Source organism: Hippopotamus amphibius, chromosome 3 (genome assembly GCF_030028045.1).
Source record: "Hippopotamus amphibius kiboko isolate mHipAmp2 chromosome 3, mHipAmp2.hap2, whole genome shotgun sequence".
Lineage (NCBI taxonomy): Eukaryota > Metazoa > Chordata > Mammalia > Artiodactyla > Hippopotamidae > Hippopotamus > Hippopotamus amphibius.
In genome coordinates, this window is record NC_080188.1 from 26,880,283 (window position 1) to 26,906,227 (window position 25,945).

General features: G+C 38.8%; 1 protein-coding gene across 9 annotated transcripts in view; it reads right to left on the reverse strand.

Annotated features, from left to right (window-relative positions):
- Positions 1–24,181, reverse strand: part of FRYL (FRY like transcription coactivator) — a 242,165-nt gene extending 217,984 nt beyond the window's left edge. For all 9 annotated transcript variants that reach the window (XR_009052491.1, XM_057725531.1, XM_057725528.1 and 6 more), the window contains exon 1: positions 23,959–24,181. The gene's annotated coding sequence lies outside the window, so the exon portion shown is untranslated. The remainder of the gene's footprint in view (positions 1–23,958) is intronic.
- Between the last annotated feature and the right edge of the window lie 1,764 nt (positions 24,182–25,945).

Here is a 25,945-nt window from a genome sequence, read left to right on the forward strand (position 1 = left end):
CACATAGATTAAAAGTAAATGGATGGAAAAAGATATACCATGCTAACACTAATAAAAGGAAAGACAGAGTAGCTATTCTAATTCCATAAAGAGCAGACTTAAAAGCAAAGAAACTTATGAGGGATGAAGAGGGGTGTTATGGAATGAGAAAGCGTCAGTTCTCCAAGAAGACATAATAATCCTCAATGTGTATCTACCTAACAAGAGAACAAAGTACATCTAATAAAGGGTTGTTGAAGCAAAAACTGATAGAAATACAAGGAGAAATAGATGAATCTACTGTTATAGTAGGAGACTTCAATACCCCTTATCAGAAATGGACAGGTATAGCAGTCAGAAAATCAATAAGGACACAGTTGAACTCAACAACACCATCAATCAACTGGCTATAATTGGCATCTATAGACTGCTTCAGCAACAGCAGAATACACATTCTTTTCAAGCTCACATAAAACATTCACCAAGCAAATTTAAAAGAGTAGACATCACACAATGTCTACTCTCAGACCACAATGAAATTAAGGTAGAAATCACTGACAGAAAGATAATTAGAAAAATCCCGAGACACATGGATATTAAGCAACACTTCTAAATAACACATGGGTCAAAGAAGAAATCTCAAGATAAATTTTAAAAATATTCTGACTGAATGAAAATGAAAACAATTACCAAAATTTGTGGGATACAGCAAAAAAAATTCTTAGAGGGTAATTTATAGTATTGAATGCATATATTAGAAAAAGAGATCTAAAAATCAATAAACTAAGTTTCCATTTTAAAAAACTAGAAAGAGCAACTAAATGCAAAGTAAAGAGAAGAAAAGAAATAATAATAATTAGGGCAGAAATCAATGAAATGGAGAACACGAAATTAACAGAGAAAAATCAACAAAACCAAAAGTTGGTTCTTTGGGAAAAAAAAAATCAGTAAAATCAATAAACCTCTAGCCAGGCTACCTAAGGAAAAAAGAGAAAAGACTCAAATTACTAATATCAGAAATGAAAAACAGACATCACTACAGATCCTACAAACATTTAATAGAATGAAGAAATACTATGAACAACTCTATGTCCACCAATTTGATAACCTAGATGAAACGGACCAATTCTTTGAAAGACACAATCTGCAAAAACTCACACTAGAAGCAACAGACAATCTAACTAGGCTATATCTATTAAAGAATTTGAATCAATAATTAATAACATTCCAAAACAGAAAGCACCAGGCCCTTTTCAAAAATTAACTTAAAATGTATCACAGACCTACATATAAAATGTGAAACCATAAAATTCTTAACAGATAACATTAGTAGAAACTTAGATGACCTTGAGTACGGCAATGGTGTTTTAGATATAACACCAAAAGCATAATCCATGAGAGAAACAATAAGGATATTGATAAGCTGGACATCATTAAAATTAAAAACTTTTGCTCTGCAAAAGACAGTATCAAGACAATAAGAAGACAAGCTACAGACTGGGAAAAAATATTGATATCTGCAAAATACACGTCTAATAAAGAGTTGTTGTAAAAAAAAAAAATACAAAGAATTCTTAAAACTCAACAAAAGAAAAGAACCCAATTTAAAAATGGGCCAAAGACCTTAACAGACATCTCCAAAAAACGATATTCAGATAGCAAATAAGCATAGAAAAGATGTTCCACAGCATGTATCATCAGAGAAATGCAAATTTAAGCAACAGTGAGGTACCACTGCACACCTGTTAGAATGGCCAGTTCCAGAATAATGACGATACCAAGTGCTAGGAGGATGTAGAGCAACAGGAACTCTGATACACTGATGGTAAAAATGCAGAGTGGCACAGTCACTTTGGAAAACACTTGGCAGTTTCTTACAAAACTAAACATACTCTGGTTTGTGCTCTCTGGTATTCACTCAAGTTGAAACTATGTCCATGCAAAAACCTGCACATGGATGTTTATAGCAGCTTTACTCATAATTGCCAACCAAGATGTCCTTCAGAAGGTGAGTGGATAAACTGGGGTTCATCCAAACAGTGGAATATTATTCAGCACTAAAAAGAAATGAGCTCTGGAGGAATCTTAAATGCATAAAGCTAAAGTGAAGGAAGCCAATCTGAAAAAGCTACATACTGTATATACTGACATTCTGGAAAGGGCAAAACTATGGTTGCCAGGGAGGGAGTGGGAGGCTAATGAGGCAGAACACAGGGAAAATACTCTGTGATACTATAATGGTGGATATATGCCACTGCACATCTGTCCAAACCCATACAATGTACAATACCAAAAGTCAGCCATGTTGTAAACTATGGACTTTGGATGATTATGATGTGTGAATGTAGGCTCATCAGCTGTAACAAATACACCACCCTGATCGGGGTGTTGTTAATATGAGAGGTTATTGGGAGTATATTGGGAGTATAAGAATGGGAGAGGGAGTATATGGAAAATCTCTACTTTCCTCTCAATTTCGTTGTGAACCAAAAACTGCTCTCTGAAAAAAAAAAAAAGTCTTTATAAAAAAATAGTCTACTGTTTTTAAATTAAAATAGTTTTTAAATTAAAAATAAAGTTTTTAAATTAAAATAAAGTCTGCTTTTAAATTGAAAAACAAAAAACCTTGCTTTATGTGTTCTGACACTAATTCCAATTATTTCTACAAATCTTAAAAATCATGTTTTCAGCTTCAGTTGACATTAAAACAAAAATAGTTTGGAAATTTTAAAATGACATATGTATTGCTATATCAAAGACAATGCCACAATTCTGACTTATTATAAACCAGTCTTCCCATTAAAATTAACTTTTGAAAATAAAGTTTAATTTTTTAATCAAATATTTGGATTTTGTTCTTGAATGTAGCATACAATTTTACAAAAAAGTGAAAATTAGACTTACAGAAATCTTTGCAGAGACTGGTTTTATATGGTCTGTGATGGAAATTAATTTACAATACAATAAATTGTATAAAATTTTTAAAGCATGTGTTTATAGGCATTTTTCATAGTAGAGGTCTATAGTTTTCATTTGATTCTCAAAGGGGGCCATCATTCAGACAAGATTGAGAATGGCAAGTTTTTAGGTATCAGTTAAATCAAGACATTCACCCACTATTTAACACTGAGGCTTTTACTACAATTAATCATGAAACCCTCTCTGACCTCCATCCTGTTATCTGTTCCCCTTTCCAAGGACATAAAAAGAAAATAATTTATTGTAACCCAAGTATTTAGGGAAGTACTAGGGAACACTAGGTTCACTATTAGGTGAAAGAGGACAATAGGAAGTCAATTAAATCACCCCAATAATCATTATTTTTTTAAAGGATACATTCACATGTGGTTGACGGGATCCTGGAAAATAACTGGGCTACATGCATCAAGACATTAAAAAGTCTGTAACCTCTAAATCAATAAAGGGGAATCTACCAAAAAGAAATAATCTAAAATCGGGTTTTAAAAAAATATATGCAGAAAGATGCTTAACTGCATACAGTTGAGAACAGACTCCAGAGCTAGCTTGCTAGGATTCACTTATGAGCTAAGCAACAAGAAGCAAGTCTCTTAACCTCTGTTTCCACCCTTATTTTAAAAAGGGATAATAAAAGTACCTATTTCAAGAGGGTTTCATGAAGGTTAAATGAATGTATGTCAAATGGTCAGTGTACAGTAAGCCCTCTAACTGTGTGCTTGCTTAAACCTGCTAAGCATCAACTATATGTCAGGCACTGTCCTAGGCAGTTGAGATACATCCATGAACAAAAGAGAAGAATCCTGCCTTCTTATAGCCTGCATGCTAACAAGGGGAGACAATAAACAATAGAAATAATAAGTAGGGACTTCCTAGGTGGTGCAGTGGGTAAGAATCCACCTGCCAATGCAGGGGACACGGGTTCAATCCCTGCCCCAGGAAGATACCATATACAGCGGAGCAACTAAGCCCTTGCGCCGCAACTATTGAGCCTGCGCTCTAGAGCCCGTGAGCCACAACTACTGAGCCCATGTGCCGCAACTACTGAAGCCCACGTGCCTAGAGCCCGTGCTCTGCAACGAGAAGTCTGCGCACCACAATGAAGAGCAGCCCCACTCGCTGCAACTAGAGAAAGCCCGTGTGCAGCAACAAAGACCCAACACAGCCAATTAAATAAATAAATAAATAAATTTTATTTTTAAAAAAAGGAAAAAATAATAAGTAAATTATGGGGCATAAAAAGATGAGACAAGCTATGGGGGAAAGAAAGGAAAAAGAAAAAGTAGAGAAGAATCATGGACAAGAATCATGGACTGGCAAGTGCCAGAGGTGGTAGGTGTTGCAATTTTTAAACAGTCAGAATATATCTCATTAAAAAGGTGACATCTGAACAAAGATTTGAAAACTCAGCCAGGTAGCTATCAGGAGTAAGCAGTTCCAGCCATGGGAAGAGCAATCACAAAGGCCCTAAGGTGGGACATGCCTGGTATAGTAGAGCAAGAACAAGAATGATTAGAGCAGATAAGGAAGGGAAAGAGTAACAGCAAAAAAAGGATCAGAGAGGTAATGAGGGACCAGCTCAGGCAGGGCCTGTAGGCAACTATGCTCTGGGAAGCCACTACATGGTTTGCAGAAGAGTAACATGACTGTCATACATTTGAAAGGACTGCTCTGGCTACTGTGCTGAGAACAGAGCACAGGGGAGAAGCACTGACGCAGGGGAACTCTCAGTACAAGGCTATTTGTGACTGAAGTGTTAGCAAAACCCTTGTCTTTGAGCATGAGAAATTGCTCTTGGATTCAGTTCATCTTCTAGCTCTGTTCCCCTGGAAACCATACAGGCAGAATGTCATCTGTGTGACTAGGCAACACTGCTTATGGTAAAAGTGACTATTGGTAAATTGCATGGGACTGAGAGGAACAATAAATACCTGCTGAGTGGCTGTAACTTTGGGCTTCTCTTACTATGGTGATTCCTGTAATTCGGCACATACTTTGTAGGGATCCTGGAAGCTATGCTCATGGGTTGTTATACAAGATAATGGCTCTTGTGCAACATGGGACTCCTAACCAAAGTTAGTTACATACCCACCATGTGAGCCTCATTACTCATACTTAAGCTTCACTTGGAAGAGGGGAGAGGCACAGAGAACGGTTCTGACCGTCCTCTCTGTAGACTGCTACAAGGACTCCTACCAAAGAGGACATGTGATGCTCCCTTGCTGGCAAACTGTTTCCTGTCCCATATACTCTTAAGTTAATGTGATGTCAAATGTGGCCTATGGCAATCCATACAACCGTCTAGTTGAACCCGAAGAAAATTCCCTGGGTAGCCACTGCTCTGCTGTGGTAACCCAGGTGAGAAATGGCAGTGACTTGGACCAGGATGGCAGTGCTGTCAAAAGGAAAAAGTAGTGAGGTTGCAAGTATAATTTGAAGGGGGCGCTTTTAGGATCTTCTAATGAATAGGATGTGGGATGTGCATGTTCTATGTGCATACAATAAAATGAGGAATAACGGCAAGATTTTTTGGCCTGAGGAACTGGAAAGATGGAGTGGGATGCAGAGGACTGGAGATCACGAATTCAATTTTAGACAATTTTTGAGTTGGGGGTCATTCATCATCTCGCTTTCTTCTCAATGACCCAAAATGGCTGCAGCAACTCCATGTATCATGAGCTCATGTGACCACATCCAAAAGAAGGGGTGTGCCTTCATAAACTGAAGGAAGCCAGACTCCCAGATGACTTCCTTTATACGTCACCATGCCTAAACCAATCACTGGCAAGGAGAATGAAACTAACAACACTGACTTTAGCCTGCACAACTTTTACAAACTGCCCCTTTGGGTTGGAGAGGAGCCCGTGAAGCACGTGAACACTAAATACCTGAACAAAACTGGTCTTAAGAAAGAGAAGAACAACTAATAGGTGCAGTGTCTGTCAAAGGTATTGTCAAGGGCTTTGAATGAACCATCCACACTGATGTTAACATCACCCAGGATAAAAGAAGTAAGATGAGTAATAAAGTACAGGTATAAAATAAAACAGGGAGCCAGGTAATGAATGAATAAAAGAAGTGACCTACCCTCTCTTTCATGAAAAAGACATCTAGACAAATCCTGTGAAATTTCATAACCAAAGAATTACTCTAAATGATCTGAGGGAAAAACAAGAATTAAGAATCTGACTAAAACCAAACTCTCAATTGTAGAAGACAGAGCAATGTCTTGAAAACTGCCAAAATTAAGTAATTTTGATCTAGACTTTTATATCCGAAGGATCAATCAAATGAGAAGGCAGAATAAAGACATTTTCAGACATGTAAGGACATTAGTTGAGGGTGTTCTTCAGCAAACAAGAATGAAAACCAATAAAGTGGACGTGAGAACACAAGAAACAGTGGAAATGATCCGAGAGTGAAAAGAAAAAGAAATCCAGATTGGCAGCTGTGCAGCAGGACTAGACAATTCATCCTATTCAAACAGAAAATTAAGGAACTCCATGAAAGGAAGAAAGGAATCGATTCTGTTCAAAAGACAGAAAAACTAAGAAGCTGGTTTAATGACAGGAATGCATGTGTTTCTTTTCTCAACAGAAGAAAAAAAAAAAGATATGCAAATTCCAGCAAAATGCTCTCTACCTATAGCTTTTCCTCCCTTATTCCTTGCTAAAGGAATCTAATTTTTTTTTCTTTTCTTCTTTTCTTTCTTTTTTTCATTTTTTTAAGTATCAGGTGAGAAGCACAGGATTAGGGAAGGCAGACTCTCCCCCAGAGCCATGGCAAGGAATAAATCACTACAGGTCTAAACTAGCCCTGGAAATCCATTCTCCTTTGCCAGCAATTGGCCTGAGCAACTGAGGTGAATGAGCGACTCAGTTTAAGCCAATGAGACTTATAGGAAACTCATCTGGGAGCTTCTTGAAAAACTTTCCTCCAAGACAAAAAGAGAGATCTGATGGTGGGAGGGAAGATTTGCCATAAAAACCATTATTGGGCAACTGGTGAATTTGAACATGGACTGTATACGAGATAACAGTACTGTGCTGTGGTAGACATGAAAATCTACCACTCGCATCCAAAAGACTCACTACCAGGTGTGAGGAGAGTGGTTAAGCTGTTCACTTCCTCAGAGTTAGCTTCAGCCTTCAAGAGAGGGTCTCGCTATTCTTCTGGCAGCTCCCAGCCCATAAGTTAGAAAGGCGAGTTACATGCCAAGTAATTTCTGCCTGACATGGACCGCTCCTAATGGGCAGTCTTAACTCCAGATCTGCTCTTTGTGCTGGCAGACAGGGTGTCGTCACAGTCTGACAGCTCCACCTGCCCAATCCTGCTTCCTTCTTTTATACTTTTGTACAATCCTAATTCTGGCTCAGCATCTGCTCCCCAGAGATCTCAACCTGGGACAATTACATTTCCTGAACTTAATCACTGTTCCATGATCACACCTTTTCTTATGTGATATGTGATGAAGTTTTTAAGAGTAAAGAATCATGATCTCCGCAACTTTCTCTCAAAAGATTCACCAAAATAAAGACAACTGGATCTGAAACAAAGATCAAGAAAGGAAAAGGCAAATACAGCAAAATGTTTATAACTGATGAATTTAGGTGAGAGTTCATATTACTATTCTCACAACTTTTTTATGTTTTAAAATTTTTCAAAAATATGTTTTAAAAGGAAGAAGATCCAAAAAACAAAGAAGCACCCATCCTACCCCCTTCCTTCTGCCTTTTAGTAAGTGAAAAAAAAAGATACTTGGAGCTGTAACAGCCACTGGCAATAAGAGAATGGTCAGAACCATCAGATATGTTACCTGTGGGTGGATGTTCTGTAAAAGGCTGCCAAAAACAACCAAAATGATACACCAGGAAAAACAAAAAAGCTATTCAAGGAAGTAATGGTTCAAGTGTGAAAACATACACACATGACATGATTTTTGAGCAACTGACAGATTACAGGAAAAGAGAATCCATTCGTCTTTGATACTAGGAACAACACTTTTCTGTTGGCATGGGATCATGACACTGGCATGTAGAGAAGGAAATGTAACCATAAACTCACTACTCCATTCTGCAATTAATATTTGCATGATAATTAAAAGATGTATGACCAACATAAAAACAAAGCACCAAAGATTTCATTAAGGTTACAGAACAGAATGTAAATGTTCACAACCTTGTGAAGATAAAAGGTACAGCTGATAGAAGTTGGGAGATGGAATGGAGAAGGGCAAAAGGCAAAAGGAAAGCAGTGAAGGAGCAGGATTTGAATTTTGATTCCCATAAGACTAGAAATCGCTAAACATATTCCACTTGACTCACTTTTTAATAGTTTTTATTGAGAAAATTCATCAATTTATTCATCATTTTTACTTAGGATATTTGTCTTTTTATCATTGCATTGTTAAGAGTTCTTTATATATCCTAGATTCAAGACTTGCAAATATTTTCTCCTATTTTGTGGGTTGTCTTTTCACTTTCTTGATGGTATCCTTTGAGGCACAAACATTTTTAATTTTGATGAAGTCCAGTTTCCTATCTTTTGTTGCTTGCGCTTTTAGTGTCATTGCTAAGAAGGCTTTGCCTAACCCAAGGTCAAGATTTATTTTTTTCGAAGAATGTTAAAATTGTAACTTACATTTAGATCTATGATCCATTTTTAGTTCATTTTTGTGCATGGTGTGAGGAAGGGGTTCAAATTCATTTTGCACGGAGATCTCGAGATGCCTCAACACTACTGAAAAAGCTCTTCTTTCCCTACTGAATTGTCTTGGTACCTTTGTCAAGTTTAAAAAAAAATCAATTGATCTTAAGGTTTATTTTTGGACTCTCAACACTATCCAACTGATTTATATGTACTGACACTTTTTTTTCATTAACCTAAAATCCACATATTAATAAGTGTATGAATCAATGGCATTTAGTATATTCACAATGTTTTCAACCAATAACACCTCTATCTAGTTCCAAAACATTTTCATCACCCCAAAAGGAAACCTGTACCCATCAACCAGTCACTCCCCATTCCCCATGCCCCTGGCAGCCACTAAACTGATTTATATTTCTATGGATTTACCTGTCCTAATATTTCATACCCATGGACTCATACGTGATCATTTGTGTCCAGCTTCATTCACTAATCATAACATTTGAGGTTCATGCACTTTGAAGCATTTATCAGTACTTCATTTTTATGGCTGAATAATACTCTATTGTACACATACCACATTTGGTTATCCATTCATCAATCAGTTATATTTGGGTTGTTTCTATCCTTTAGCTGAAGTAAACTGCTATGTCAGTACTGCCATGAACACTCATATACAAATATTTGTTTGAAGATCTGTTTTCAATTCTTTTGTGTACATACACAGGAATGGAACATCTGGGTTATATCATAATTTTTGGTTTAACTGTTTGTGGTTAAACTGTTTTCCGCAGTAGCTGTACCATCCTAAACTCCTACCAACAATGTACAAGTGTTCCAATTTCTCTACATCCTCACCAACGCTTGTTATTTTCTGTTTTCTTACTCATTTTCAAATGTCACAGCCAGAAATCAACACAATACTCCAGGTGTAATCTGCACAGTACAGAATAAAGTAAGACTGACACCCTTCCACTTCTGAACCTCCTCCCGAGTAGTCCAGATGATGGTCCTATGAAGCCTTCCTTATAGTCACATTACATTTTATACCCATTTTGAGTTTATTAGAGTAATTAAAATACCTAAGTTATTTGTACTCAACCACATCTCCCTCACCCCTATAATTATGCAGCTGTTTTCTGAACTCATATATAGGACTTCACATTAAGTTATTATGTTAGCCTTGGCCCACCATTTCAGTCAGAAATAGTTTCAAAAGTTAACCCTAAAAAATTCATTCCACCCAAAAATTTGATAAGCATGGTATCAGTGTTTTCATTCACATCATTACAAAAATATGGACAGTGACTTTCAGCATGTCGCTAGAAATCTTTCTCCAGCTGTCATCAATTCATTATTCATTTCTACAGGTGCTACTCAACCAATCACATTTCCACCTAATTTTATCACCATCCAGCCCACAGCCTCCCCCTTGTCAACAGAGAAATTTTATAAAATGTCCATAATCCTATCTAAAAAGTAAGGTTAATATAACATAATTGTCTTTAGCAAATCCATGTAATACCTTTCCTTCAAAAATGTAATCATGGTCAGCGTTTTTAGCACTTCTCACACAATGAACTCAGATCATACTAGGTTTCCAGTCATATGTTGAGATTTAAATATTAAAATACAATGAAAAAGCAATATGTATCACTTCAAGGCAACACAGGGAATACAGATATCTCATGTGTTATACTTCACACTATCAAGACAAATATGTCATCAATTTGCTATAATTTACAAGTTTTTAAAATTCTACAAGAGTCTCTCCTCCACCATAAAAAGTTCAATAGGAAGGATATATTTCTCCCATGTGTTCACAAAAAATAATAAAATAATAAAATAATAGTTAAACTAGTAAACTTTAAGTTTTCTGTTTCTATTAACATAGATTATTTTATTGAAATCAATTACCCGAATACCTTTAAGAGCATATTCCTAGCTCGAAATTCTCTTTTCAAAGCCTTCAGACATTGTTCCAGTCTAAAATAGCCGCTCTCTACTTTGCCCTTTCATGATACCTACTACTATTCCTACCACTCACTTTGCCACTCGGTCATCCGATGCTTGGTGGTTATTGTTGTTAACTGCTTGCTAATTATCTACGATAGGGTCCTGCCACATTCTTTTCTAACTTTATCACGACCAACACAGAAAAGGTAAGCGCTCAGATTCTTTCATTAATTTATATCGCATATATTATAAACCTATAAAGAATTAAAGTGAAATTGTCTGATAAATCTGAAGACATTTTAGGATCTCTTGGTTCTTCTCTTTCTGAAAAGGGAAAACTAGGTACAGAGAAAGGGATGTTGAAGAAGACGAGGGTAAAATTCAGCAGGTTGCGTTAAGAGAGAAAGAATGTTCACTCCTAAAATGTGTTAAGTAAGCACTGTATCAGTTTCCTACTGTTGCAGTCACAGATTACCATAAATTTAGTGGTAACAAATATGTATCTTACAGTTCCGAAGTCAGAAGTCCAAAATGGGTCTCACGGAGCTAAAATCACAGTATCAACAGACCTGTATTCCTGTCTGGAAGCTCTAAGGAGAATCCATTTTCTTGCCTTTACTGGTTTATAGAAGCTGCCCACATCCCTTGGCTCACAGCCGCCTTCTATGTTCAAAGCCAGCAATGCCCAGTCAATTCCTTCTCATGATGCCATCTCTCTGGTTGACTCTCTTGCTGCCTGCTTCTTCTTGTAAAGGCCCTTGTGATTACATTAGGCCCACCTGTTTCCAAAGCCCTCATGACTCTATGGGGGGGGGGGGGCGGGGGGGGCGTGTAAAGGGAAATGTACAAAAAGTAAGGCTTTTCTTGACCCCTACATCAACTAAAACCATCTCTCCTTTCATCACTTTATATTAGAAATCTCTCTGTGCGTGATTTTGTTTAAACAAAAGGTTTGTAAATCACTACAAACCATGCTACATTCCACTTAGGCTTTGGCATATAAGAGGTCACAAGTTAAGAAACAAGGCTAAAACTATGTGAAAAGGATGTGAAAACATTTTCACATATAGGATGTGAAAATCCAACACATTTAAGTATCTCTGAATCATCTCTTACCTATTTTAAATGAATTACAGAGTTTACGTTTGTAGATTCCTTCCCAATTTGTACAATTTTAGGCTCTAGAGTTGAGCATATAAATTATTCTTATAACTATTTCAAGCATTCAAATAAATCCCCCAAGGTGTAATATACTGGATTACAGACATCAACAGTTTACTATGCCTTGACATGTATAACACATGATTTTTCAGGAAACCATCAGCCATATGGGAACATATCCTCTTTAAAAAAAAAAAATGTATTGGGGTGATATAATCGACTTCCAGGTGTCCCTCATCTAATAATGAACTCTTATAACGTTCCTTGGTCCTTCCCTGAACACTTGGGTAACAATAATTTTCTTTGTATGTCCTGAAAAAAGGCTACAGATACAGGACAGAGTTCAGGGAAGGGATGTGTGATTGACGGCAGAAGCCTTAGTGTTAGATGGTTGGCAAATGTCTTGATTGAACTTATACCTCTAGAGCAGCTGTTTTTAATCGCTCCTAGGTCATGGCCTCTGTTTTGAAAATCTGATGAACCTACAGATCTCTCACTAGAAAAATGCACATGAACACAAACTCAAAACTTTTCATATAACTTATTTTATTGCATTTTAAATTGACTGCCATTACAGACCATATAAAACCAGTCTTTGCAAAGATATCTGTATGTCTCCATTTTTGGTTTTATACCAAAATTTGCTACACCCAGGAATAAAATTCAAAGTATGCAATAAAACAAACCAAACTTTAATTATTTTTGATAAATAGAAACCAAAGTACTGATGCCTGCTGGCTATAGTGCCTCTGATACCAAAGCACAGCTCTAGGAGAAAATACACTTCTTTTACAGAATTCTCCAGGGAGAACTGGGGAACACACAGGTTTAAGAGAGAAAGCTCAGGTCAGGACAGTAAGAGAAAAATGTTGACTGAATTTAATAAGAGTTCCTCGAAACAGTAACATTTTATACTTGTATATATTTATAAAAAAGGAAAGATATGGTTTCAAAAACTGGGAGACATAAGAATAAATTTAAATATTTGGAAAAAGAAACACATACCAGACCTATTATGTTCCTACTACTTAGTCATACAAAATGTATGAAGTTCAAAGAGGAGTAAATACAGCCCTCAAAAGAAGGGTTCTCAAGCCAATAAGGCAAAAAGAAAATATTAGAAGATATCACATATGTGTTAAATTTGAAATTTGAGCTTTACTAATATTTGCTGTGTGAGATTGACACCAGCACCCTCTCTTGGTCCTGCATCAGGCTGCTTCTGTCTTATGGCATTCACGTGAACCACGCTGGATACCACAGATCGGCTCACTTGACTTCCTGCCTATCTATGGGTAATTAGAAAGGAGCCTTCTTAGTCGTTTGGCGGACAAGCACAGTCGTGGAAATATAAGACTTCTCTACAGCATCATTCCAGCGTCCATTCCCCAGCTTCTTGGGTGATGAGAAGAAGCAGGGCAGCAGAAGCACCAGCAGCAGAGTTCTCTTGACCTGACTTCCTGATTCAGGGTTGCAACTCGGGGTCTATCAAGTAGTTTTCAGAGTGTCTGGAAGCAAATGAAGCAGTAGCAGATGTGGCACAAGGTCTGAATTCCAGCACAGCTCCTAGATTGTCCTCTGCACTGCCCTGGTGAGTTACCTCTGGATTGACCCCCTAAACCTGCTATTAGGCCCTTCTAACAATTCTGTAAGCATCTAATACATTGTATGAAATCTCTTCTAGCTTAAAATATTCAGGAGGCTTCCTGTTTGTGACACTGACTACACACACAGTATTGCAGTAGATAAGTCTCCTAAGGGAGAGGCAGCAGTCTTGCACCTTGGAGGGGTGGTTTGTGATGTCCTCACATGTTCACTTTCAGCCCGCATGGGCCCAAGTAAATATATCTGCAGATCTCAGTAGAATTATGATATCACTCACGGATGGATTTTTAAGATTCTTACAAAGAAAGGCAGAGTAAACATAATGTTAATAAAGCAAAATACAAGCAAGCAACAAGAAGACAGGAGAGCTGATAACTGCTTGTTACCAATATCAGTACTTTATCAGAAACTGTAAGGTAAAAATGTGATTATCTTGTAAAACATAAACTATGAAACTTTTAGAAGAAAACACAAGAAAAAAAAAGTCTTGAGATCTAGGACTAGGTGAAGAGTCCATAGACATGACACCAAAAGTACAATCATAAAAGAAAAAAACAATGATTAAATGCACTACGTGAAAATTTAAAACTTTCTTGCCTCTGTAAAAAATCCCTGTTAAGAGGATGAACAGACAAGCTGTGGATGGGAAGAAAATTTGTGCCAACCATATATTAACAAAAGACATATCTAGAATATATAAAGAACTCTCAAAACTCAACAATGAAAACCAAACAACCCAATTTGCTCATTAGGCAAACAATTAATTTGCCCACTAGGGAAAGGCAAATTGAAACTACAATGATATATCACTACACAACTATCAGAATGACTCACATTTTTTAAAAACAGTGAAAATGATCAAATTCTGGTAAGCATATCGAGAAGCTAGATCTTTCATACATTGTTGTTGGGAATACACAGCCACTCTGGAAAACAGTCTGGCCATTTCCTGTAAAGCTAAACATACACTTACAATACAACCCAGCAATTACACTCTTGGGTACTTATACCAGAGAAATGAAAACTTATGTTCACACAAAAACCTATATACAAATATGCACAAGCATACTCTATCAGCCAAAAGCTGGAAACAACTCCTATGCTCTTTAACAGGTGAAGAGTTAAACAAACTGTGTACTGTGATATATCCATACACTGAACTCTACTCAGCACCAAAAGGAAATGAACTACTGATACATCCAACAGCTCAGATGGTTCTCCAGGGTATTGGGCTGGGTGAAAAAAGTCCATCCCAAAAGGTTGCATACAGTATGATTCCATTTATGTAACATTCTCAAAATGACACAATTATAGAGATGGAGAACAAATTACTGGTTGCCAGTAAACAGGGATGGGGAGGGTGGGGAAGGAGAAGACCTTGAGCTGCATGAGGGAGTTTCTTGGCAGTGATGGAATAGTACTGTATCTTGATTGTGGTGGCGGTTAAATGAATCCAGACATGAAATGTTATCAACTATACACACACATACACATGAATGAGTGCATTAAAAAACATGAACTCTGACCATGGCTACTTAACAGTATCGTACCAATGTCAGTTTCCTGGTTTAATGTTGTGACAAATATATTGTGTTATATAAGATATTACAACTGAGAGACACTGAATGAAGGTTACACAGGACTCCCTGTACTATTTTGCAACTTGCTGTGAATTTATAATTATTTCAAAATAAAAATTTTTTTTAAGTGATGACATTCAATCATACTTATTTTTAAAATTACTGATATTTTAAGTGGAATCAAAAACATGGAAATAATACATTTTTAATTGTTCTAAAATATTTTTCATCTTTATCTCATTTTTTTTAATGTCATACTACGTACGTAATATTATAGTATATAGTTTACGACAAACATATACATATTGGGAATGCAAACACTTTTTTTATGCTGCTGGAGTATGACAAAACTTTTGCAGACCTCTGTTACAGAGGCAACAATAATCTAACACTATCTTTTACGTTTTTTACTTGGGTAAGCATATGCTAGAACAGGAAAAACATGGGATTGAGAATCAAAAAGAACTCAGTTTTTATCCATAGGTTAAAGTCACAATCTCATCCTAGTCAACAAAATGTAGGAGTTGTATTAGATCATTCCCAAGGACAGTGTAGCTCTAAAAACATGAGGACTCCATGAGTTCAACAACAGGAAAAAGTGAAACAACCATAAAGAAACGTATGACTAAAACTCTAACCAGTATTTACTGAAACTATGCTATGGATTCAGTATTGCCAGGAATATCAAATACAAGGCACAGCCTAAATTATCCTCAATATAAACACAGAAAAATGCATCTACAAAGATAATTTTAGCTCAAAGAAAATAGATTACCAAAAGATCCTGTTTAACTATAAATATCTAGATAACTGCCACATCTGGCTATTTTACATGCAACCTGACAGTTCTTTAAAACATCTAATTTCTGCTCAGGGAATTGTATGAGGTTCTGAATTGCAGCAAACAATTACCAATGCATACAGGTATCCTGGTGTACAAGCTTGTGGGTTGGGTTCTCACAAGAAGACTATCAAGACATTCAGAAAAGAACTATTTTCCACCACTTAATTATTCTCCACCCACTTGAGTTAGGCTTCATAAGACAGAACTTTAAGACATCCATTATTCAGGGGAAGTTAAACAGCTACAAGGTGATTATACCACCCTGTTACACCACCTTCTGCTATCCAGAAACATCACCAACCTGAAACAGAGTCCAAAACCAGGAAAGAAGCCAGCAGTCTTCTAAGCAGTAAAACCCAACACAACAAGGTCCTAGAGCTAAAGCTCCATGCACAGGAAGTTCTTTGGTTTCTTACCCAGAACCTTCTGTCATTTTTACCCACTATTCAACAAATGGTTATGGGTTCTAGTCTCATATCACACGGAAAATACCAAATCAGAAAGGTGAGTTAACTATTACAGGCAGGTGTAATAAGAGCAAACAAAGGGATACAGTTAACAGTAAAGTAATAAGCAAATCTGTCCCCCCAAACCAGACATGCTTTAGAAAGGAATGGTTTCACCAACAAATGAATAAAATATGGCGGTCTATATATTGCTGACTGAGAAGATGAATGGCTGGAGCTTCTGCAAATATGTTGTTATGAGTTCACTGACACCCAAGACACCTGAATGAACCACCCAAAGCAATATTTTTTTTTTACTAGTACTGTAGACAGCATTATACATCTTAAATTTTTGTCATGGAGAAGAAAACTGAAAATCACGTTTAAATTACCTTTCTGGCATTCGTTAATACCAAACTAAATTACATCACATCTGAATGTTACCATACAATAGAGACATACCAAAAAAAGAGAAAAAAAGGACAAAACAAAACAAGGAGTCCTGAGAAGTTGAAATATTATGCTGAATTTCATTCAGGCAATAAGGCATATCTGTGAATGTTTTACAACCTAAAAATGAAGCTACACTGCAGTAAATGAACAAACTAATATTCTTCAATTCCCAGATGCCCTTTAAAAAACAACACCACTACCACTTCAACCTCTCTGAAGTAAGGCTGTTCTAAAATAGAAACGTATCTCACAACTGCTGTCACCCAACAGCAAGATTTAGTTGGTAAAAACTTTGTTGACATTTCCTAAAAATCAAGAATGCAGCAGCATCAAAGCGTCTTAACTTTGACCAAAAATGGTCATTCAAAATAATCTTAAAAAAAGAAATGATCAGAAGCCTGCAAAACTACAATCAATGGAGATAATTACAGAAAATTCTCAAAACTAAACTGCATCCTTTTACTTTAAAAGACAGTACATATAAAGAACTTATCACGTTACTTAGTAAGCACTCAATAAAAGTAGCTACTATTATCATTACAAGATGGAAAATAAGGACTAGAGAGCTGATGAAAATATCTATGATCACAGTTGTCAGGCAACCAATAAACACTTACTAAGTGCCTACAAGGTCTCCAGCACTGTGCAGGGGCAATACAAGTTCATCACAATCAACTTACACAGCACTGTCTCTGATCAAATAAATGAAAAGTTGCACAATACATTCTGAGCCTATAAGGTAAATATCACATTACATTCAGCAATGATTAGAATTTACCAAGTACTCTCAACTTCTTTCAAAGTACTATTCTCTATAAGTCCACTATGCAGAACTTGAGATAAACTATTTCCTTGTAGAGAGTCACTAAATGATTACATGAACATAAAAAAGTGTCACCAAAATGAGTCTCTTTTTTTTTTCTTTCAAAATGAGTCTCATGATTTTTATAGGGGGGAAAAAATCTCTTTTCCCATTTCTCTCCAGGCTTAGGTAGAATAAGGATTTAGATAAACTCCTTCTTAAAGAAAATCTTTCTAAACTTGGAAGGTCACAAAAGGACCCTCTCTACTCCTAGGATTTACGCATATTAGAGGGACAGATTTATACAGGAATGTACGTTTATGAAAATGTTATCTTTCATTTATATGAAATATCCAGAACAGCAAATGTATAGAGGTGGAATATAGACTAGCAGTTGCCAAGGGCTGAGGAGGGAGGTAGGGAAGGTGATGGGGTGATGAAAAAGTTACACAACTCTGGAATATACTAAAACCCATTGACTTGTACACTTTAAATAGGTGAATTGTTCCCAGCCTGGTTGACTCCACCACTGACAATTCTACAAGGCCCCTTTCTTAACGACCTGATTCTTTCCCCACAAAGATGGAGCAACAGAATGGGCTTGCGGGGGAAGGAGGCAGTCCATTTTGTAAAATTTAGAAATACTTCCATTACATTTTAATACACGTGATTTTTCAAAACAACTATTTTCATAACATAAAAAAAAAATCCTGGTAAGGGTATCTACTTATTATAGCATTTTGAGTTTAAAAGAATGTGTTACTATTCTATCAGCAAACTATGAATTACCTAATAGGATACAAATGTAGTCTCATAATGGTGGTCTATGAAATGGATGATCCCCGTAGGGTATAAGGAAAGACGCATCAACATTTGCAGAATTTTGGAAATATTCTGCCTCATGGGAAGAGCAGTGTTTGAAATTAAAAAAAAATAAAAATTCTAGAGCTCACAGACTTATTTTAACAGGCTCCATGGACCCCAACCCACCTCCTATGGAATACCAGGTTTGTTTCCTAGGATACCTTGAAAGAAGCTACACAGAACAATAAACAGGGTGAATAACAAATCACCTAAGAGTGCACTTTGTATATGCTACCTTTCATCCACATGTATCATTCTGTCTATTTAAGGATCCTACTCAGAGGAGCGCATAGCCTGTAGTCCAGACAGACTTCATCATCCTAACCTCAGCGCCCACATGGTGCACAAATTAGGTGCAGTTCTCAATAAAAACTTGCCGAATAAATGGAGATTTCTCACCTGGTTAGTTAGCCCTACTGGCTGCTTGCAGCTGGGTTTTCTATTGCAGAACCTTTGGAAAACCTCTTTGCCACCTGGGCTAGCTTAAACAAGCACCCAGCACAACAGAATCTTATTACCTCCATCAGCCTAAACTGTAGCTCCCTTTTGATAATAAGCAACATAAGGGTAAAGTAAAACCTCTGCATGTGAATTGATCAGGAACAAATATCTTCCTACATTCCTCCTGGGGCTACTATGAGCAGTGCCAGTTGGCAGCCTCAGAGCAATTTTCAATGCTCTCTAGAGATGAGAAGAATCAAGAAATGAGAAGAGATTAGGTTTACGGTATGTATTCCAAAAACATTTTCACGTAAAGATACTTGAAATGTTCAGGGACATAGGTTTTGACCATTTTTGAAATGGCTGTGATTCTAATAGTCTGTTAGACTGTGTTCTGAACACAAAAATTCTGGTGGGAGCCTTGTTTCTCAAGAACAGGTAAAAAAAAAAACATAATTACTGAGCCTGGAGAAATTAATAATTACTTATTTTATTATATAAAATAAAAGATAAATAAGTGTATAAAAGTTGAATATCTTTCTCCATTCACAGTAAACATAACTTACTAATTAAAATTTTCAAGTATGATAGTTTAAGGCACGCCTATCTGAAGGTAATAAAAAAAAGGGAAAAAAAACTGGAATTAAGAGTCAAACCATTACCAATAGTTATAATGTGATAAGAGCAATGTTATGAGGGCTATTTCGTTCCTAAATTATACATTTCCTTCATAACAACATTTTACAATGAGCATGTGAAACTGGTGATAAGGAAAAACACTGGCTTTCCCTTTAAACACTCACGTACACTTTCCCCAAACAAAATAATATGAACTTTCTTATTGCTTATGTTTTACAGAATCTACTGGGCTAATAAAACTGCTCAAGTACTTTAGGCAAGAGTAAAAGGGGTTGCGGGCGGGGAGGCTCCAATTCTGGTTAATGGCTTTTACCAAAATCCACAATCTAATGAAGAAATACACACATAACTATACTGTAAGTCAGCGCATGGCTTGTGTTGTAAAAGGACTTTACAGGAGCCAGAGGAAAGCACCACCACTTAAGATGGGATTTAGGAGAACAGCAGAGCTTGCAAACAAGGTGATATCTGAACTGGGTTGGATGGGTAATCCCTCTGATGAGGTAACAATAGTTGAAATTCAGAGTACATGCTCTGCCCCCCCCCCCCCAATATTTTATAGATTAAAAATAGCTCGGGTAGTGAACATACACCCCAAACATACTTTTTTTTTTAAGGCAACTCCACTTCTGCCAGTAGCTTAATGGAAATATCCAAATAGCAATGCAAAAGTATTCTATAATATCAGAACACATTGGAATTCATTAAAAATCAGACTTTAGGAAATACCCGTGAAACAGTACAGCCATTTGAAACTATGATTTTTTTTAACAAAATGACTATTAGAATCCCACATTGCTTATGTGTATCACTGCATCATTGTCCTGCTTCCTCAGGTGTGCATCAGAAACTCAGTCCAGCACCACTGTCCAAACATCCTTTTTTTTTTTAATTTTTTAAAAAATACATTATAAAATTTGCTACATAAAGCAATGAGAATACAGCTACTATGGAAAACAGTTTGGAGTTTCCTTAAAAAACTAAAAATAGAACTACCATATGATCCAGTAATCCCACTACTGGGCACATACCCAGAGAAAACCATAATCCCAAAAGAAACATGTACCATAATGTTCACTGCAGCACTATTTACAATAGCCAGGACATGGAAGCAACCTAAATGCCCATCAGCAAATGAATGGATAAAGAAGATGTGGCATATATATACAATGGAATATTACTCAGCTATAAAAAGGAATGAAATGGAGCTATATGTCATGAGGTGGATAGACCTAGAGTCTGTCATACAGAGTGAAGTAAGTCAGAAAGAGAAAGACAAATATTGTATGCTAACTCATACATACGGAATCTAAAAATGGTACTGATGAACTCAGTGACAAGACAAGAACAAGGACGCAGATGCAGAGAATGGACTGGAGAACTCGAGGTTTGGGGGGATGGGGGGGTGAAGGGGAAGCTGAGATGAAGTGAGAGTAGCACAGACATATATATACTATCAACTGTAAAACAGCCACTGGGAAGCTGCTGTATAACAAAGGGAGTTCAACTCGAGGATGGATGATGCCTTAGAGGACTGGGACGGGGAGGGTGGGGGGGAGCTGAGGGAGGGAGGGAATACGGGGATATGTGTATAAATACAAATGACTGAACTTGGTGTACCTCAAAAAAAATTAATTAATTTTTTAAAAAAGGCAATGAGAACTTTCCCACATCACCTGAGTTTCTTCTATCATTCCACTGTTCCTTTACCATTTTGGCATGAATCCTGTGTCAGTTACTTTGCACCTGTTACTGCAATGAGGTACACATTTTTTCCCTATGGATGATAATTTTGCTCTTCTCATTAAACTCCATAACTTTGATACCAATGACTGTCATCCATTTCTACTTTATCTTTCCATAAAACTCCTCAAATAAATGGGTACTCAACAGATGTTGACAGATTAAGCCTAGTTCTAAAAATTGGGACAAGAAGCAATCACCATCACAAAAGATGTCTGCGGAACAGATATTATAAACAATTACATCACACTTTTGTACACAGGACAAAAAGCACCTAGATTAATATATCTTCTCCCAGACCCTAAACCAATTGCTGTTTTTTGGTGTAACTTGTTCAGAAAGGTGTATATTAAAAAAATAAATAAGCCTCTCAAGCAGCCTCTACAGAATATTATCTTTTTCTGTCACAAAGACCTAAGTCAACACATTTACTGGGCACTAGAAATGTACTAGGTGACAAAGTGAATTTGCACAGAATTAGAGGACAGTCCTAGTTCCCAGGGAGACAATGTGTCTAAAACAATGTGAAAAGCCCGCAGGAAAAATGTTTTCCAGGAAACATAGCCTAGATATTTCAAAGATAATTCTTTTTGAGTGTTTTCTTTATATAGGATCTTTCAAAATTTCAGGAATTCTCTCCTCTGTTGTTTGCATAAGTTGGTAAGTAAACAAACACAGAAGTTTGGAAACTTGTTTTAATCTTCTACTTTCTATTATGAGATGGAAAGGAAGATTATGCCAGCAAGCCTGCCTGACATACTTTTCAAAGCAGAGCATCAAAGAGAGGAGGAGGAAGGAGAATACTAGGTGTAACAACGCCAGATACCATCACGATTACCACGAAAGATCATGTGTCTGTGTGTCTGCACTTCCTAAATTCTATAGGAAGAGTAAAGTGTCTCTCAAACATTATTTTCTGAAATTGGCTTTTAGTTTCCCAAGTATAGCTTCTCTGTTATTGCTGAGCCTGTGAACTTGTTACAACGCTGCACACCACTCATAAAGTTACTAAACAGTGGATTAATGAAAGTTGTTAGTATTGCTTTAAAACAAAAACAAAATACAAAACAAAACAAAAAACCCTGGGCCAGAGGTTCCAATAAAATTCGCTTTTCTAGAGAAGCAATTTTACAAAATAACTCAGAATGGAAGACAAGACAGGATGGAATGCTATCTTTGATAATGAGTAGCCAAAAAAAGACTACAGAATAACACACCCACCGCAACTTTGTTTATAGGGTTGTAACCTACACATGCTCGTACTCTACAAAGTATTGCACAAGAAGAAACTGTCAGAAATGAATGCTCATGAATGCTCATGAAAACATTCCTTTTCTAAATAAGGTCTCTAACAAAGATGTACCGTTTCTAAATATAATTTCTTTAGCAAGTATTGACAGGTATAGAATAGCAACAATGCTCAAGATGGGGAAAAAAACACTTGTTTTATCAATAGTACAAGTTGCTGTTATTAATTATAACGACTATGATTTCAGTAGCAGGAATTAACTTTACGGAAGATAGCTGCTGGGCAGAACAGTTACACAAGTAACTTTATTTTTACCGAAAGTCTATTTTTTCCCTAATCCTATAGACCCTAGCAACTTGAGGTTTTTGTTTAGTTTTGCAATTTTTTTCCTTCCAAAAGAAGCTCCGCTAGTTAAGTCGAGGTAATACTTTCCACAGTTCAAAGGTTAAGGCAAATTCGGCTCTACACAGAGCTCTTGATCCTCAACAGCACTCCTCCCTTTTTTTTTCCTTTTCAAATTATCTTGACTTGGGAGAGGTTAACACTCCCTTACAACGCAAACCCACGAAAGAAGCAATCTTAGGTGCCAACGAATGAAACTGGGATGGGAGGAAAAGACCGACAGCGATCAAGAACCATTTCGCCCTAGAAATCAGCGCCTTCAGGACGCAGGAAACGAGGTTTTGCCCAAAGAACCTGCCGCCCGGAAGCCACAACTTCCAGCAACTGGCAAAGAAAAGTTACAAGTAAGAGCTCAGTGCCCAGGCAGCCTGCGCCGGTGTGTGGATTGCGAGCTGCAGAGACACTCACGGGCCCCGACGGCCCGCGGGCGGCGGCTGCGGCGTCGGTGGGGCCAGCTCCGGTCCGGGCAGGCTCGTGGTCTGGGGGCGCGCGGCTGGCCCGGAGCGGCGCGGGCACGGCGCCCGCGTCCGCACCCCTCCCCACGACCGCGAGCAGTGGGCGGAGAGACGCGAGCAAAGGAAAAGCAGGACAATGCTGGGCCGGGCGGGCGACTCCGCGCGCTCAGCGGGTCCCCAGCGCCCTTTTGGCCCTGGGCCGCCAGCCGCCGCGCTAAGTTTGCTCCTCGCCCCCGCCTTCGGCCGGGGCTGCTAAGCAGGGGCCGCCGACCTTCCTGCGCCTCGCCGCCGCCGCCTTCCTCCCCGCGGGGCGGCTCCCGCGAGTCCGCGAGGACGCGGTGCGCGCGAGCAGAATGGGGCGCGCGAGGGGAAGGGGGCGCGCAAGGAAGCGGGGCGCGCAAGGAAGCAGCGCGCGCGCGGGGAGCCGGGCGCGCGGCGCTCCCCGAGGACCCGCTACCGCTCCGGCGGGTTTTCGGTGGAGGCGGGGGCCGCGCCGCGGTTTAGTGTCCGTTATGAGTCTTGGCCCGGGCGGCGCAGCTTGCCAGCCATCCTGGCCCGCCTCCCCCTCGGCTCCCATCAGGAAGGCGGCGGGCGAGGGCAGGCGACCTCGTCTCCCGCCAGGGCTGCGGCCGCCGGTCGGCGGACATCCCGGCGCCTGCCCCTGGGGCTGGAAGAGAAAGTGAAATGAAGCGCCTTTCCCCAGGCAGCACCTACCCGTCCCCAGTCCAAGTGCAGCTGCCTCGCTCCTCAGGCGCCGCCGGTCCCCGCCCTCGGACCCCAGGCTCCGTTCTCTTGACAGTGGCGCGTCCCCTTTAAGGAATAATCCGATCGGAACCGATCTGTGGTTAAACCTCCCTCCGACTCTGATTTTAACCGGATTTCTCTCTCTCCCCCAGAGCCCGACGGGCGCCCGGCGGTGCTGCGAGCTCTTCCCACCTCTTCCCCGCCCCGCCCACTCCCTAGCCTTCCTGATTGGCGAGAAGCACTACAACAGGAACAGCAATCCTTACATCCCACTGGCCAGTCCAGCCGCCGCTCAGAGTTACCCCCACCTTCACCCCGCCCCCTTTCCTGGGTTGGTCCTCCCTCTAATCATTCTCTGTCTTCTACGCTATCGTTGCTTTGGAGAACTGGCAGTCAAGGCTCACCCTCCCGCCTCCGGAAAGCGAACTTTATTTTTATTGGTAAAAGGACATCTTCCTGTGCACTTGATTGGGCAAGGAAGGAGTTAGTCTTGCACGCCCCTTACCCATTATCGGTCTCTCTCTTTACGGGTTTGAGAAGCACAGCTACGAAGTCCTCCTCCCTAGTTTGCCTTGTTCTCAGCGCCTTTCCCTTTAAATATTGGTATAGGGGTTGCAGACAAACTCACAGCCTGTATTGGGGAAAAACGGGAAGGGAAAAGAGAAAATTTCAAAATCCTCTCCAGATGAGTATTATATCGGGAACTGGAGCTGGGGTCCTGCGGAATCTCATCCTTCGGTCTACTGAATGGAGTGGTTAGAATGAGTTAGAATACCTGAAATTCTAGTACTAACTTCTGAGGTGGACTCAACAAGTTTTCACTCACTGTCCATTCTACTCCTGCCTTTCGATCCCACTGGCATTTCGCTAGCCCAGAGAACTTTAATAAAGGTATCTGCAAACCTAGAGGTGTCCTTGTTTGTCCCCCAATCGTTCATTTAAAAAAACATTTCAATCGCTTCCATTAAGAGTTCCGTTTAATTCACGTCCTCTGTTGTTACCTCGAGGTTTGTCACGAGAGCTGTTACTCTTCTGAAAGGACTGAATAGATACCCACGCACCTCCACCCAACATGGGTGCCAGCCTCCAAAGTTGAAGAAGTTCATCCGCCTTGCTAGAACTGTGTCAGGGGGAGCCCAGGTGGAGCCCAAGCGGGCATCAGAAGGCTATTCCTTGAGAGAATGGGGAAGTCTGGCACCGGAAGCTTAACCCTGCAGCAAAACCTCAGGCATGGAAAGAGCAGGAATTCTGCGGCAGCCTGGTGGAGTCTGTTAGGAGTTCCCGAGTTTCCCATGGGAACTGTAAAAACTGAAAGTGTTGTACCTACTAAAATTGGATACTCAAGTGCTTTGGTGCCCATCTATGAATGTTAGGGGGAAATGGTTAAATATTCTGTCCCTCTTTGCCAATGAACTTCGAGAGACTTTGGACCTCAAGATGTTTAGTGTATTTGCAGTGAGAGCCCAGCGGAAATCAGTGGTGCCAAGAAAGTGGCAGGGCTCAGCAGTACCCTAGAAGGGATTTAGTACCGTAAAGGGGGGAATAAACATCGGTGGTTGATAGGACTTTTCCGTGAGTTCAGGGGGAAAATCTCCTGGGGATACCCATCAATATGGAAGAGTGAGAAAAAGGAAATGTAGGTAGTTTAGGTGTTTCTAGTAGGAGCAAGAGACAAGGAAATATGTAGATTATATTTATATGGCCTTCACAAGTATTTTTTAAAAATCAAGATCTAGGCAGTGTTTTCAAGTTCTTTGTAAATAACTTGATTTATAAGGCCAAGATTGTTTTGTCACACTAACACATTGGGCTCATAACTACAGAAGGCAGTCTATAGTAACCTCTAGATTGTCTTCCTTACACCTAACCAACCATGTTGAGATCATCACTTGACAAATGTAATTTACATTACTTTTCTCTATTTCACACTTGCCCGCAATAGGATTATTTATTACTT